The sequence below is a fragment of the Lactuca saligna genome, chromosome 4, assembly GCF_052625555.1.
Source record: "Lactuca saligna cultivar CGN05327 chromosome 4, ASM5262555v1, whole genome shotgun sequence".
Lineage (NCBI taxonomy): Eukaryota > Viridiplantae > Streptophyta > Magnoliopsida > Asterales > Asteraceae > Lactuca > Lactuca saligna.
The window spans coordinates 279,118,704-279,134,736 of NC_136420.1; positions in this window are offsets into that span (position 1 = coordinate 279,118,704).

Sequence of the window (16,033 nt, forward strand, 5' to 3'; positions counted from 1 at the left end):
CAAGCATGAGATAGTAGTTGATTCAATGTGCGAATCAGATTACATAGCAGCAAGCGAGGCGACGAAGGAGGCGATATGGCTGAAGAACTTCATTGGAGACCTTGGAGTTGTACCAGCTATAAAGGAGCCTATGGAGATTTTCTGTGATAGCGAGAGTGAAATTGCCTTAGCCATGGAATCAAGGGATCATGGCAGATCTAGGCACATCGACAGAAAATACGACTTCATTAGACATCTAATAGAAGAAGCACTCCTCATGGAAAAGAGGGTATCACCTGATAAGAACCCAACAGATCCCCTCACGAAGGGACTAAGTAGTGTTAGGCATTTACAGCATGCGAGGCGCATTGGGCTGAAGGATGATATTAGCTTTAGTGATTAGATAGCTCTCGAAACTTGTAATAGTTGAAATGTAATTGACATTTGATGCTTAAATAAAAGGTGCTTTTTATTTACTAGTAAGGTATTGTCTTGTGTCAATCATTTCCTATTGTTTCATTTTGCATGTTTTGACTTCCAGAATAATTATGTTATGGTATATCATATTATTCAAACTATCCACAGTCGATCATACGTTGGAAGTAGGTATTGAATCAAGATTGTCATGAATTTGGTATGCAGATTTGTCTTAATGGTATTAGACATAGCAAGTTTGCTGCACCATTCATGAGTACTCATAAGGTCTGAGTATTAGATCCAACCCACGCTCACTTGTATCACTTCATGGAATTTATCTCAAGTGATCATGAGATGAAAATATCATATAAGTGTTCAAACCTAGATATATGAGTTGTTGACTATGTATTGGTTGTACGTTGATAGTATGAAAGTGCATCGGTAACACGATGTTATAAAACGCGTTGTTGTGTATTATTTGATGAATAGTTAGTACAAGCATATACTATTGAAGTTTATGTGTTACTTTTAGTTCTAACTAGGCCTGATACATAGGTAAAAATAAAATCATCAAGGGGCCCAAGATATCTCTTTTAATCATGTGTTCGATGAAGTTCTATGTCAAACAAACCAAAAATCGGGAAACAAACTGTTGGACAATAAGTATCACATTGTTCCATGTATTTGTCCGACTGATATCTTGAACAGAGGATTATATGATCACTTATCTAAAATGGAGCATATGAGTTCGATAGAGGCTTTTAAGAGCTATGATTGCTAGTTGGTGTTTTAAGTCGTACTTGCAGTTATAGTTATTTGACTTATCCAAGTAGGAGACTATTGGATTCATTATCTAAGCGCATAACTATAATCGGTATGTACTTGACCCAAGAGTAGCATGGTCCGTTTGGGTTGAATGGCACTGGAACAATCTAAAGGATGGACTTTTGAGAAAAGGATATCTATGATTTATTAATATATTATAAGTTCTAATATATTAATATGAAATCATATGATTTAATTAGTATTGATAAAAAATTAGTTAGAAATTAATTTTGTGATCAAAAGAGACTAATTAAGTAAATGGGGATTGATTTGGTAAATCATTCATTCTTATAAAGTGGGCTTATGATTCATAGTTCCTCATGTTGTGCTAAACCCATGTGGTGACCCATGGATTCTCCATGGAGGTTAAAACCCATGGACGATGAGGAATGTGGAAAGTCATGAGTTACATGGTGTAACTCTAATGTGCACACTATATAAGAAGCCTTATAGCTCATGAAATGCCACGTAGAGTCTTTGTAAGAAGTGCTAGCCAATTTCTTGAGTGTATATCTCTTCTCAAATTTCTTCCATTTTGTTTGTGGTGTTGTGTGAAGCATTTGATGCATCACACTTGGGGTGCTAGGCTCTTAAAGGCTCAAGGAATCAAGCTACAAGAAAAGTGATGAGATAAAAATCTTTAAGATCGATTAGATCTTTGAAACAGGTATATAAAGAATGTAAAGCAATACTCAAGAATGGATTTGAATATGTCGAATGATTAAAACTTTCAATCCTCAGCAGAGCTTGATGAAGAACTTCCACTGTAGAGGATCCTAGGGTTACAAAAAGATAACTTGTATAATTACACCATAAAACCCTGATCTATCGGTTACGTAAAAGATGCATGCAAGCATCTATAAATACACAAACCCTAGAAAATAAGATACGGATGGACAGGCCCATACCGCATAAAGGATGGGCTAGGAAGCGAGCCCAAGACGCAACACCAATAACCCAACAATCTCCCCCTTTGCATCAATTGAGGCGAGACTTCACTCCAGCTTGCTTGCCCCCGCAGCACTGGCTTTCTTGACTGTCTTGAACAGGCAGGGGATGATGGCAAGAAGTGTTTGACGGAAGTGAATGTACCAGTTTATCATATCATTGAAGTACTTTTTATCACTATCCGTGTTCTGCTTGCAACGATTGATTATACCTAGAACATGCTCTAGACAAGTAGTGGTGTAGAGATGTTTGTCAGCCAAAGCAAACAAGCATTTCTGGCCTTCTGCTCTAGTGAACATGACTGAGTTCTGTTTCGGGTCAATCTTTCCCATCTTTATTCGGTTTATATCGCTAGCAGAACCGACTGGAGTGACGATGGGCTTCTTCCTCAGGATATTAGCAATCTCTTGATCAAGCTTAGCCACCACCAAAATATAGCAAACTAACATTCTCTTGAAATGGTCTATGACCGGACCATATTCAGCTTCATTGACAAGAAGAATGTTGTGCAGAATGATCCAATCGTGAGGGTTGAGGTTGGGAAGATCAGCCAGAGAGATAGAGTGCTCAGATTTTTCAGATCCCCTCAAGACCTTGAATCTGACATTAACAAAGTTACCTTCACGAACAGGCTTGAGTACCCAAACGTTGGTTATCTTCTATGCGCTCCAAGTTTGGTACTGAGGTTGAGCAGTCCTCAGGTAATAGTCTATAAGCTCCCTATCCACCTTCGGGTGAGGATGGGGAACTTCAGCTATATGAGCGAACGCATGGAAGATAAAGGCCTTTCGGGTCAGGGGCATGTCGAACTGGGAATCGACTGAGTTGACACGGTCTAGTGAGATGACCGGTTCTAGCCATAGAGTGCAAGGGGACTCAATGGCTTCTTTGATGAGCACTTCGAGGGTCCAAGGAGGAAACAGAGTTTTCTTGCTTTCAAGGAGATCATGAGCCTCCTTCATCTTCCTCTCCTTGGCCTCGACTTCCCTGACTATTCGAGCATTTTCATCCAGTTCTCTCTCTCTGGTATGCTTCCTAACCAAGCTGACAATCGGCTCTTGATCATCACTTTCATCACTATCGTCGGCAATTTGTTTGGCTTTGGCTTGAGCATTCAAACCTGATGAAGGACCAGATGTTGGTTTGGGTGCTTTTGGAGGGACAAGTTATGAAAGTGGAATTGATTGAGGTAGGGAACTTGGAGGGGGTTTCTGTTGAGCTGTGGACTTCTTCTTTTCTCCCCCTTGTTTCGGATGGTCCTCCTGCTCAGGAATGCCTTCAATACGGCTAAGAAGGGGAAGAGCAGGAGCGAGCTTCTCTGCAAGACTTCGCCCACCGAATAGTTGAGAATCGGATCATGGGCTTCAATGATATTAGACAAAGCTCAGTGGACATGTGAAACACAACTCCTGACCACACCTTTCTCGGACCGAAGAGAATCGATCTCCTTCTCGGCCTGGGAGAGCTGATGAGTTTCCAAGGTAAGCTCGGAAGAATTTTGGGCAAGCTCTTCCTTTGTGGTAGATTCGGCCGCAAGAGTGGCTTGGAATGAGAGAAGACGATCCGCAACCGAAGACTGAAATGATTGGTTGTCTTCTTTGAGTTTTTGGCGGAAGCTGGAAAATTGATCTTTTTCCATCTCGAAGGAATGGACCAGCTTCTCCACAACGGTGCGGATCTTCTTAGTGTTTAACTTTGAAGCCGCCTGTAAAGACTCCAGCCAGATCTGGGCGTCTTGAAATAGTTTTTCGACGTTTTTGGTCGCAACAGCACTAGCCTGCGTGGATTTATCAATGGCAGCAGCAGCTGTGCTGATAGAGGCTTCATGTGCTTTTGTAAGTGACTCCACCATACTTTGAATAGCAGCCTCTGAAAAGTGAGATGTTGAGGAGGAAGAAGCCACAAGATTGTCAATCTTCTCGTGGAGCTCCTTCATGTGCTTTTTGGTGACCGGAGCATCATCATCATCATCACTCTGAAGCTGATAGGGGCTGTAGTAGATAGAGTCAAAAATGGTATCCTCCCCTCCCAAAAAGGTTTCGGTTTCAGCAGATGGAGTGGGAGATGAGGGTGCAGTGGATGGTTCGGTAGTGATAGTGGGTTCGGGTGCAGATGTAGGTTCGGGTTGTGAAGTAGAATCCCCCGTATTAGATACGTTGGTTAGAACCTCACGGGTGGTAGTGGTGGTGGCTTCTGTAAAAAGTGGTGGGGGAAGGGTGGTTGATGTGGTTTGAAGAGGAGTAGTTATGGGGGGAATGGAAATAGGGTCAGATATGGAGGGAATGGAAATGGAGGAGGTTATGATGGGAATGGAAGAGGTGGGTATAGGAGAAGGTGAAGGAGGTTTTGATGAAATATGTACCTCATGATCAGGGGAGTGAGGCGGGGTATCGCCTCTAGCTGACTCATCGGAGTCAGAGTGGTTCTCTTCCGAATCGCTGGAAGAAGAGGAGTGAATAAGTTTTCTTTTGGGTTGGACTCTCTTGTTCTTTGCTGGTGGGGAAAGATCTGGTTTTGAGGGTTTTCGCTTCTTAGGAGAAGGACCCTTTGCCCCCTTTTCTGCTTTCTTTATCTTCCCTTGCTCAGGTTTCTTTCCTCGAGCAACAGGTTTATCTGCATCATTAATGGACTGAACTATTTTAGCAGAAAGTTCCCTTGGGCCCGAAGGACGAAAGTCCTTGTAGGCTTTCATGATGATGCTCTCCTTTGACACCCCAGCGGACATAGAGTCTGGAATGGATCCGACGAAAGAAAATTTTGTCGGATCGGTGACAATAATTTTGGTGGTGTGGAAGATGCTGATGTTGGAGAGAAGGGAACCTGCAACAGTAGGAACATGAAGTTTATCCATGGTCCACTTGGTGATGAGCGTCCAGAACCGGGCGTAGGATACCTCAGTGTGGCGAGAGGAGGAGGCAAGGCTCTGAATGAGTTGCTGCCATAGAACCGAGCCATAGTCGAGGTTAAGGCCGTGATAAAGACCATAGAGAATGGTCCTAAACAGTTTGCTGACCCCATCAGAACCAGAACTACGCTCGGAGAGCCCTTTGAAGAGAATGGTGAAGAAACCATTCCATGGAGGAGGAAGACACGATTTCTTGAATTTTGTGACCGTTGCAAGAATCTCCGTGTACCCCATATTGTAGAACATCGAAAATAATTGCCCGACAGTAATGGTGTCGGGATTAACCCTAGATTCATCGGCTTCAAAGCCTAGGAGCCAACGAAATCATTGCTTAGAGATGGAGGTCTTGTGAGAAAGAAGATCAAAGTAGATGCAATCCACTGATATGTCATAATGGGATGTGGAGAAGACCTGTGAAAGGCATTCCATTGGTACAAGCTCAACTTTGGAAAGAGCAAGCACCAACGGAGAGTATTTGAGGCACTCCACCATGGGATACATGTAATTTTCGTAAGCCTTAGGGTTGAGATCAATCACCAGACTTTGTTCGGCACGGATTGGAAGAATGGTTGTGCGGGAGGAGGTTTCCTGTACTGATGAAGAATCCGCCATGATTGAAGGAAGAAGATGATGAACAGTAGATGAGAAATCGTCCGATTTTGCTCGTTTGAGTTTTGAATGTGGTAAATTGGGAATGAAGCAGATGAGTTCCTTTTATACCGTGGGTAGAGGAGAGAGAAAGATCATCCCCAAATCTTCTTGATACAATAAAACGGTTTCGGATTTGACTGAAGTGCGACGGTTGGCACCCCCGATGATTACGTAGGAGAGAGAAGAACTGTTCCGTTTTGCATGCGTGCCCATCACCTCACTATTGAGGCTGTTACTCTGTCGGCTGAGTTTGCATCTTATCTGTTTAATAGCTGTCATCCAAACATAAGATTATAAAGTAACCGAACGAGAAGTTTGGAAAATCAAAGATTTTCGTGCATAGAGTGTAAAAGATAAGGAAATAAAGCGAGATATATAGGGGAAGAGTGATGTCAAACTAGACACAAAACAGATGATCCCGGGCACGAATCACTTTCTTCAAGGTCAAGAGAGACCTTAAAGTGTTTGTATGGATTCCCATTGAATTACGATCAAGCACTTTCTAAGAAGTGTTGAAAGGCATCTTTTTGTTAGGCATAATAGGGTGGCTTTCGCTTCAATTTAGAAACCCGGACCTTGACATAAGACCGAGACTAAATGAAGTACTTGTGAGACCGATGTGGTATGTTGAACAAGTAGGCTGGATAACAGATATAGTGACTTGGAAAAATATATGATGGTGAAATCTCAAAAAAATTTAAACTGGATTCTAAGGGAAGAAATGTTATGGTAAATAACAAATTCATAAGAATCGCACAAACAAAGAGAGATTTCATGTTGACCGTCAATTCATGATAGGTATTGAATGTTGGGTTTCACTAAGCACGTAGTGACACGTGACTTAGATCATAAACACAGATATTTTGCAACCATAAACCTCAGTGGTTAATTCTGAGAGTCTCAAGGGTTACGATATGGGACCGAAATATGACGGAGAAGAGTAAGGTGGTGAAGAAAAGCGATAGTACCTCTGCTGAAAATAGTGACCAAGCAGTAAACTCTCAACTCATATGAGAAAAGAGTAAGGTAGCTCAGGATTAGAATAAATGGAGCAGCCTTATTGGAAAGACAAGGTTTGTATGTACCTAGTCATTAAGGCTTTTATTCAAAATCAGTTGAGGCTTTGGACAACATGCAGCAGCATGCTTCTAGGGACGCTTAACTAAGTAAAATAAAGAAAGAGAAAAACCAAGCAAAGTAAATAAAAAAAAAAAAAAAACGAACCCGAAATGGACCGAACGGTCGGTTCATTTCGGTTCCAAAAAAAATATTTTTGGATTTTTGGAAAACAGCTTTACAAATGGGAAAAACCAATACAGAATAATTAATAATAATAAGCAATAATAAAAAAAAAATTTGAACCGAACCCGAAATGGACCGAACGCTCGGTTCATTTCGGTTCCTAAAAAAAATATTTTTGGATTTTTAGAAAAACAGCTTTACAATAAGTGTACAACCATAGACAACACCTTTTTGAGATTTGAGCGAAAATATGTGTTATGGGACCGAACCCAAAATAGACTGAACGTTCGGTTCATTTCGGTTCCCATGTGAACCGAACCCGAAATGGACCGAACGTTCGGTTCATTTCGCTCCTTACTTTTTAACTTTGGGATGAAGTCTTTGGTACTGATTCAGATTCCATCATTCCTAGACCATGAAGGATTTTATTGAAACTGGCTTTAGGTAGAGCTTTGGTGAAGATATCTGCCAGTTGATCGGTGGTTCGAACAAAGTGAATTTCGACATTACCATCCTCCACATGATCCTTAATGAAGTGATACCTCAGTGCTATATGCTTGGTCTTAGAGTGTTGCACTGGGTTGTGACAGATCCTAATTGCACTTTCTGAGTCGCAATATAGTGGGATCTTTTTCATGTTAAGTCCATAATCCCGGAGCTGGCTTCGGATCCATATTACTTGAGATGTGTAGGAGGCGGCTACGATGTACTCTGCTTCGGCTGTAGAAAGGGAAATGCATGGTTGCTTCTTTGACTGCCAACTGACCAATTTCCCATCAAGGAATTGGCAACCCCCTGTGGTGCTTTTCCTGTCTAAACCACATCCTCCAAGGTCTGCATCAGAGAAGGCTTGAACGAAGAAGCCTGAGTTGGATGGATACCAAAGACCGAGAGAGGTAGTTCGCTTCAGATACCTAAGTATGATCTTCACTGCAAGCATATGAGGTTCTCGTGGGTTTGCCTAAAACCTAGCACAATAACATACGGAAAACATGATGCCAGGCCTGCTAGCAGTAAGATACATTAAAGACCCAATCATCTGGCGGTATAGCGTAATGTTAACTGCTGGTTTCTCCAGTGAAGGGTGAGTTTGGTTCCGAAAGCCATTGGAACCTTGATCTTTGAATCTCCCATCATACCAAATTTGGCAAGAAGAGTTTTGGTGTATGCTTCCTGGTTGATAAAGATGCCTTCGGGTCCCTGTCTAATATTTAATCCAAGAAAAAAGTTAATCGGACCCATGGAGCTCATTTCAAATTTAGTCTCCATCAGCTTTCTGAATTCAGCTGTTAAGCTGGGATTCGTTGAGCCAAAGATGATATCATCGATGTAAATTTGTACAATCATAAGGTGGTTACCTTCCTTTTTACGAAAAAAGGTTGGGTTAACCGAACCTTGTTTGAATTTAGACATCTTTAAAAACTTTGTTAGCATTTCATACCAGGCCCTAGGAGCTTGTTTCATACCATAAACCGCCTTGTCCATAATATAGCAGTGATTTGGGAACTTCTAATTGACGAAGCCAGGAGGTTGCTCCACGTACACTGTTTCTTCGAGTTCTCCATTCATAAAAACGCATTTGACATCCATTTGGTAGACCTCGAAGTTTTTGTGTGCTGCATAGGCCAGAAAAATGCGAACAGATTCCAGCCTTGCAACTGGAGCGAAAGTCTCTTCATAGTCAATCCCTTCCTCCTGATAGTATCCTTTCACTACCAGACGTGCTTTGTTTCGAATCACATTCCCTTCCTTGTCCATTTTTTTCCTGAATACCCATTTTAGACCAACAACTGATGCATTTTGAGGAGTTGGAATGAGGCGCCAAACTTTGTTCCTTTCAAATTCGTTCAGTTCATCTTGCATAGCTTGAACCCAATCAGAGTGATCGAGAGCAGTGTTAACTGTCTTGGGTTCAACTTTTGAAACGAAGGAATTAAACATACAAAATTCTACTTTGGAGAATAGGGAAGTTTGTTTTTCCTTAAGTTGTGATCGGGTCAGAACCTTTTCAGAAACATCACCTACAACTTGAGAGACTAGATGATTTCTGGTCCATTTGATGAGAGGAGGGTAATTTGGATCATAGGAAGGATCCAATTCAGCGTTTACCATCTCTTCTGGTTCGGATTGACTTTCATCGTCAAAGAGCATATTGGCATTCTCCCCCTCGAATGAAGAGCTTTCTGAAATAGTAGGACTTTCGGGTATATTGAAGAGTTTGGATGGTCCTGTGCCTTCAGATGCTGTGGAGTGATCAGATGCTATAGTATCTTCGGGTGATACAATACCTTCGGGTGCTGTTGTGCCTTCGGGTGCTGCAGTATCGGCGTGCTCCCCCTCGACTGATGTGCCGGAACTGGGCACTCCTTCATTCATTCGCCTTGTAGCATCTTCTACTAGTTGCTTCAGATGATCCACCTTGTTGTCTGCTGCGCTGGCTTCCAAATTAATAGCTTTCTCTGGTTCATCAAATAACTCGACAAACTTCTCAAAGAGATTTGCAATTGATTCTGTGACTTGACCTGTTTGAGGAAAGATTTCACCAGTTGAGTTTATGTTTGCTGTTGAGTTTTTGACATAGCTATCATCAAAGGTCACGTAATACGTCTCTTCTATTTTCCTTGAACGTTTGTTTAATACCCTGTATGCTTTAGAAGTGAGAGAATAGCCCAGAAAATCCCTTCATCGGCTTTGACATCAAATTTGTTGCGATGCTCTTTAGAATTGAAGATGAAGCACCGGGAACCGGACACATGGAAGAATTTAACATTCGGCTTCCTGTTGTTTATGATCTCATAAGGAGTGAGCGTCAATCGCTTATTGAGATATGACCTGTTCTGTGTAAAGCAAGCTGCAGATATAGCATCAGCCCAGAAATATAAAGGTAAAGAAGCAAAACTTAGCATGGCTCGAGCTGCTTCACACAAGGATCGGATCCGCCTCTCAACTATACCGTTTTGCTGAGGTGTGTAGGGAGCTGAGAAGTTGTGGGTAGTTCCTCTTTCCGCCAGGAATTCTTCGAATTCTTTATTTTTGAACTCCATGCCATTGTCACTCCTGATGTTCCGAACGACTTTCTTCAGTTGTACTTCCACTTGCTTGATGAACATCTTTAGCTTGTGAGTCGCTTCAGATTTAAGCTTTAGAAAGAACACCCATGTGAAACATGAAAAGTCATCAACAATAACAAGAATGTACTTCCTACTACCGATACTTTCAATTGATGAGGGACCACACAAGTCAATGTGAAGTAACTCTAGTGGTTCAACAACTTTTGTGTTTATAATTGATGGATGACTTTGACGACTCTGCTTCCCCATTTCACATGCCGCACACAAATGTTCTCTATCGTACTTGAGCAAAGGAAGACCACGAACATGACCTCCGGCGACAAGTTTGTTGATGTCCTTGAAGTTGAGATGAGAAAGCCTTCGGTGCCACAACCAGCTTTCATCAGATTGTGCTTTTGATAACAAGCAGATTGCTGGATTCCCTTTGATTGGTTTAAGATTTAGGGGAAACATTTCACCTTTGCGCTCTGATTTGAGAATAACTTTGTTTGTTTGCTTTTCAATAATTTCCGAACCCTCATCATCGAACGAGACCTTGAGACCGGTACCTCCAACAAGCTGAGATACACTGATGAGATTATGTTGTAGTCCTTCTACATATGCAACCTTCCTGATTGTGAAATCACCGTTTGTAATCATCCCATAGCCTTTTATGGTTCCGAAGGAGTTGTTCCCGAACTTGACATTTCCACCGTTTGAAAGAGATCTGAATTCCCGAAGCTCTTCCTTCCTCCCTGTCATGTGACGTGAGCAACCACTGTCAATATACCATTCTTCATCAAACTGCTCGTCACTGATAACCTGCACAAATTAAACAGATTTAGGAACCCAAAGTTTCTTGGGTCCACGAGAGCCTTTCATAGGAACAGGAGCAGAAAAAGAGATGTCAACAAAAAAAGTTCTTTTTATCAAAGGTGTTTCATTTTTCTTTTTGATGGTGTAAACCTTAATCTTTGTGGGATCTAGTGCTTTTGGTTTGGTCTTTGATTTAACTGACGAAACCTTTGATTTCCCTTTCAGGTCAATTGGAGATTTAGAATGAGATTGAGAAGAAGAATGATTGGAAGAATTAGAATGAGAGAATTTAGACTGAGATGATTTCTTGACTTGATATTCTAGGTGACTCTTTCGGTTTTGATTATCAGTGGAACCGAACCTAGAATTTTGGTCTCTTTTGCTCTCAGAACCGAACTCCTGCTTTCGGTTGATACTGTGCTCTGAACCGAACTTCGGCTTTCAGTTGATACTGTTTTCTGAGCCGAACTTCTACTTTCGGTTGTTATTTCTCTCTTGAGATCCAACAATATTTTTCTCTGACTTTAAATTTTTGTCACGATATGAGAAATATGCATTTTGAGATTGCCAAAACTGTTTTCTTTCAGAAAGATTCTTCTTGTATCTTTGATTCCTTTGTCGTTTTCGATTTCTCATCTGTTTCGGTTGATGATGGATGTTCGCCTTTTGATTTTGACTCGAGTCAACAGGTCCACTTTGAACCGATGATGATTCACTTGAATCTGCCTTATCTTTAGGAACATATTTTGTACCACTAGAACTCGGCACGTCAAAGTTATCAGGTTTGTTAAGTGGCTCAGGAATGTATCTTTCTTTTGCTTTCCAGGATGTTTTCTCTGATAGACCAACAGTTTCATCAGCATTGTCAATAGGAGCCGACCAGACAAACTCATCACAACCATCAGCATTGTCTTTGTTTACAATGGCTGTGAGTTCGGCTGTCTGATGTTCGGTTACACCTGGGACCTTATACACCTGATTTGGTGTTTTCCTTACCTTTTGGTAAACAACAACTTTTTCTTCAAGTTTCGGGGACTTTTGTTGGGACAAGCGAGCGAACTCCACAAAATTTTCTGAGATGAGATTTTTGTGGATTTTAGGTTCACTTTTGACAAATTCAGAGCAGTCAACTTCGTCCTCTATAGAAATTTCACTCATGTCATTATCCTCATTAAGCTCAGATGCATTTTCAACATCAATTTTATTTTCTGAGCTCAAATTGGCATTCAATGAGTCAAATTTTTGTATGGTTTCTGTCCTTAGATTCAGTTTGACATTTTCATCCAAAAGGTTTTTCAGCATGTCCTTATGGTCTTTGGACTTAATGAAAGATTCAATTTTGTCTAGACCATACATATACGTTGGATTAACATCCTCAGACGAAACCACACTTTCACAATTGTATGCTTCAGCGTCGATTTCATCCTCCTTAAACTCAAGAAAAGGCAAGATCATACAATGAATTTTCTGCCCTATTTCACAGTTCAAATGAAGTTGAGTGATATTATTGTAAAGACGCTTAGCAATCAAACAAAAAACATTTCGCTGTTTCAAAAGTTTTAAATTGTCTCTTTGCAAATAAATGTTTTCTTCCTTGGTTTTGACTAACTCCGACTCTTTCAGTTCGATCCACATCCTCCGTTCCTCTATCTTCGACGACACCCTGCTTATTTGGTCAGTTAGGTTAGAATTGGTGACTCGAGTTTGAGTTAAGCTGCTGTCTAGATGAGAAATTCTTGAATTAACATTTCTTAATTCTTTTTCATATGAGCATTGTGGGACTTTAAATGAAACAAACACGGATTGTACCTTCTTGATTAGTTCATCAAGCTCGTTGAATTGCACGCTGAGCGGTTTTGCTGTAAAGCACATGTCCTGTTGCTCCTTCGAATCTTTGTTCCCTCCATCTGTGTTATATCCCCTCATTTGAGATATATCAGACACCATCAAGCATCTTCCACTGCTGTCCTTTTCTTTCGCCACATAAGCTTTTCCATGAGAAGGCTTCCTTACTTCATCATCCTCGGAGTCGGTTGACCAGACCTCCACTCCTCCGAATTCATCATTTGCTATCGAACCCTGCACAATTAAAGCATTCATAGACGAGTTAGCAGTAGATTTCTTCTTCCTGATCTCATCCATCTTTTTCAGTAACAATGCTTCTTCATCTTTTTCCTCATCCTTTTCAGCCATTTTCTTGAGGACACAATCTTTAGCATAGTGATTCTTTCCTCCACAGTAAAAGCAGCTCACTCCCGAATCTCGTTCAGCTTTCGGTTCCTTCTTTGATTCTTCTGCTTTCGGTTCTTCTTTGACCTTTTCAGAGCTATAACTTCCCTGCCAATTACGGTTCTTATTGGTGGGAAATCTTTTCTTGATGAACCCTTTGGGATTTGATACCATCATAGCATAGTCTTCAGAAGTAAGATCATAATCTTCTAAGTTGAGGTCTTCATCTTCCAGGCTTAAAACTACATTTTTCTCCTGTAGTACGATCTTCTCTTGAGATTTCAGTATGCCCACCAGTTTCGCTAGAGAATAAGATTTGAATTGCTCTTGCGCTTTAACTGTGGACACAACAGCTCTCCACTCAGATCTGAGGCCGTTCAGAAACGTGACTTTCTGCTCAATCAACTTCCTTTCAATATCATGTTTAATCATCTTGCTAATAAGATGATTGAAGCGATCGAACGTTTGAGTCACAGTTTCTTCGACTCTCTTCTTGAATTCACCAAACTGGGATAAGAGTAAGGTTTGAATGGAGTGTTGTAACATCCCAAAAACACAATCTGAAAATTTCGTTTAATTTAATGATAAAACCATAGTCAATAAACCTCATATAGAAATCATAAGCAATGTATCTCAAAATATTATAACAACTGTCAATTATATCAGAGTATAAACATCCCAGGCTGAAAAAAAAAAATGGTGTGTGCACTTCAATCTTCCCGAGCTCCTCTTTTGAAAACCGAGTACCTGAAACCAAAACTCAAACTGTAAGCACGAAGCTTAGTGAGCTCCCCCAAACTACTACATACCATACAATAACATATAAACACATATTGGGCCTTTCCCACTGCATCGGACCAAAGTCCGGAACTGATTGGGGCCTTATCCCCTACATCGGACCGAAGTCCGGAACTGATTGGGACCTTGTCCCCTGCATCGGACCGAAGTCCGGAACTAACTGCATCGGACCGAAGTCCGGAATTGACTGGGACCTTGTCCCCTGCATCGGACCGAAGTCCGGAACTAACTGCATCGGACCGAAATCCGGAACTGGCTGGGCATAGCATAGCATAGCAAAAACACATATCAAATAGCATAACACACATGATCATAAACTCATATACTGCATACTACATCAGGCCGTAGCCCATAACACTTAACACATAAATCATGTCTAAGCCAAGAAGGCATCAAACAAACTAACAACTGCATCGGACCAAAGTCCGGAAACTACTACTAGTAAACGGGCTGGCATTGTGGCCTTAGACCCGTTCCTACTGGAAGGAAACTCACCTCACACTGCTGATGTCCCGTAAACACAATCCCACACTGCTGAAGTCCCACAAACTCCACCCCAGCTGCTGGCTGACAGATTCCCGAACTGTTAACATCAAATAACACCCAATTAATAATTGGGTTCTAACACATAACTAAAAATACATGCTTTGGATAATTACTACATTACCCCTAGCTTGGCTTACCCAAGCCCAAGGCCCAATCCATAGGCCCAAAGTCAACTAGGGATCAAAGTCCAACATATGGCCCAATTGATCAATCCAGTCCAACATGTATCATTTTAGGCCCAATATCATACAACCATCTAGGCCCTAACTATAGCCCATCTATGGCCTAATTTTCCAAATTGGGCCCAATCCTTCATATGGGCCTTACCCTAAAGCCCAACTAATTACTCTAGTCCCTTTGATTATTCTCGGATGGCCCAATACAAAGCCCAAGTGAAATTAGGGTTTCACATCAAATGATAACTAGGGTTAAGTGTTTCTTACTTAACCCACTATGGACTTAATCCGTTAAGGACTTAATCCATTAAGTCCATTATTGCTTAGATTAATTTTTGCCAATGATTATTATTTAATATTTCACTTATTAGATATTTCTCGTGTGTCCTGATAAATTCCCAAATATTAATATTTTCTCAATTAGCTCATTAAGGACTTAGCCCATTAAGTTCTTTACTCTACTAGATAAATGGCATGGAATAGTTTGGTTTAATTCACAAACCAATCCCAATGGCCCAAAAGTGGGTCCAATAGGTCCAAGGCCCAAATACTCATAATTAGGGTTTTCCACCCAAACATGGCCCAATAGGCCCAAAACCAATCTCTAAGCCCATTAGGGTTTGCTAGCTGGGCACCACCCACTACCGCCTCGGGTAGTGGTGGTTGATGGCGGCTCACGGCGGCGGCCACCACCTTACGGTGGTGGTTACTATTATTTTTATTATTCATGCTAATTACAATTACAAGGTTTTTGTCCAAAAATAAACACACACACACACACTAACACACACTAAACATCATAAACACACACACAGCCACCTTGTGGTGGCCGGTGGTGGGAGATGGTGGTAGCCACCACCTCACGGTGGTGGCAGTGGCTGATCTTGGAAATTTCTGCTAAACAAAACACACTCTAACAAAAGAAACACAGCCACAAAATATGCCTCCTACTCGGGAATGCAAACGATCACCCACTTCACGGTGGCGTGCGGAGGTCCGATAGCAACAGCAGCGGCACTACGGCGGCAGCTACGATTTCCAATGGTGGTGGTGGTGGTTCCTGCTCAAAAACACACATACTTCTTCACAATTAACAATAAACACACATAAAGCCACCTCTTACGTTGGCTGGTGGAGGAAATGGGCAGCAGAACACGGTGGCAGCCACCATCATGAGGTGGTGGCGATGGGTTCTAGGTCCGAGCTTACACAAATTACCTATGGCAGCAACACATACACGAAATGACTCGAGATCAAGCCCCTAATAGCTGATTAGGAGTTTGATATCATCGGGAAGTCACGCACAGCGGCCCCATGGCCACCGACGTCGACAATGACATCGACAATGATACTAACTGAGAGTTTCTGGTGGCTCACAACCCACCCATGACGAGCAACGAATTTGTCTTTGGTTCTCGATGGTTCTCTAGCGGCCCCCGACACTTTTGGCA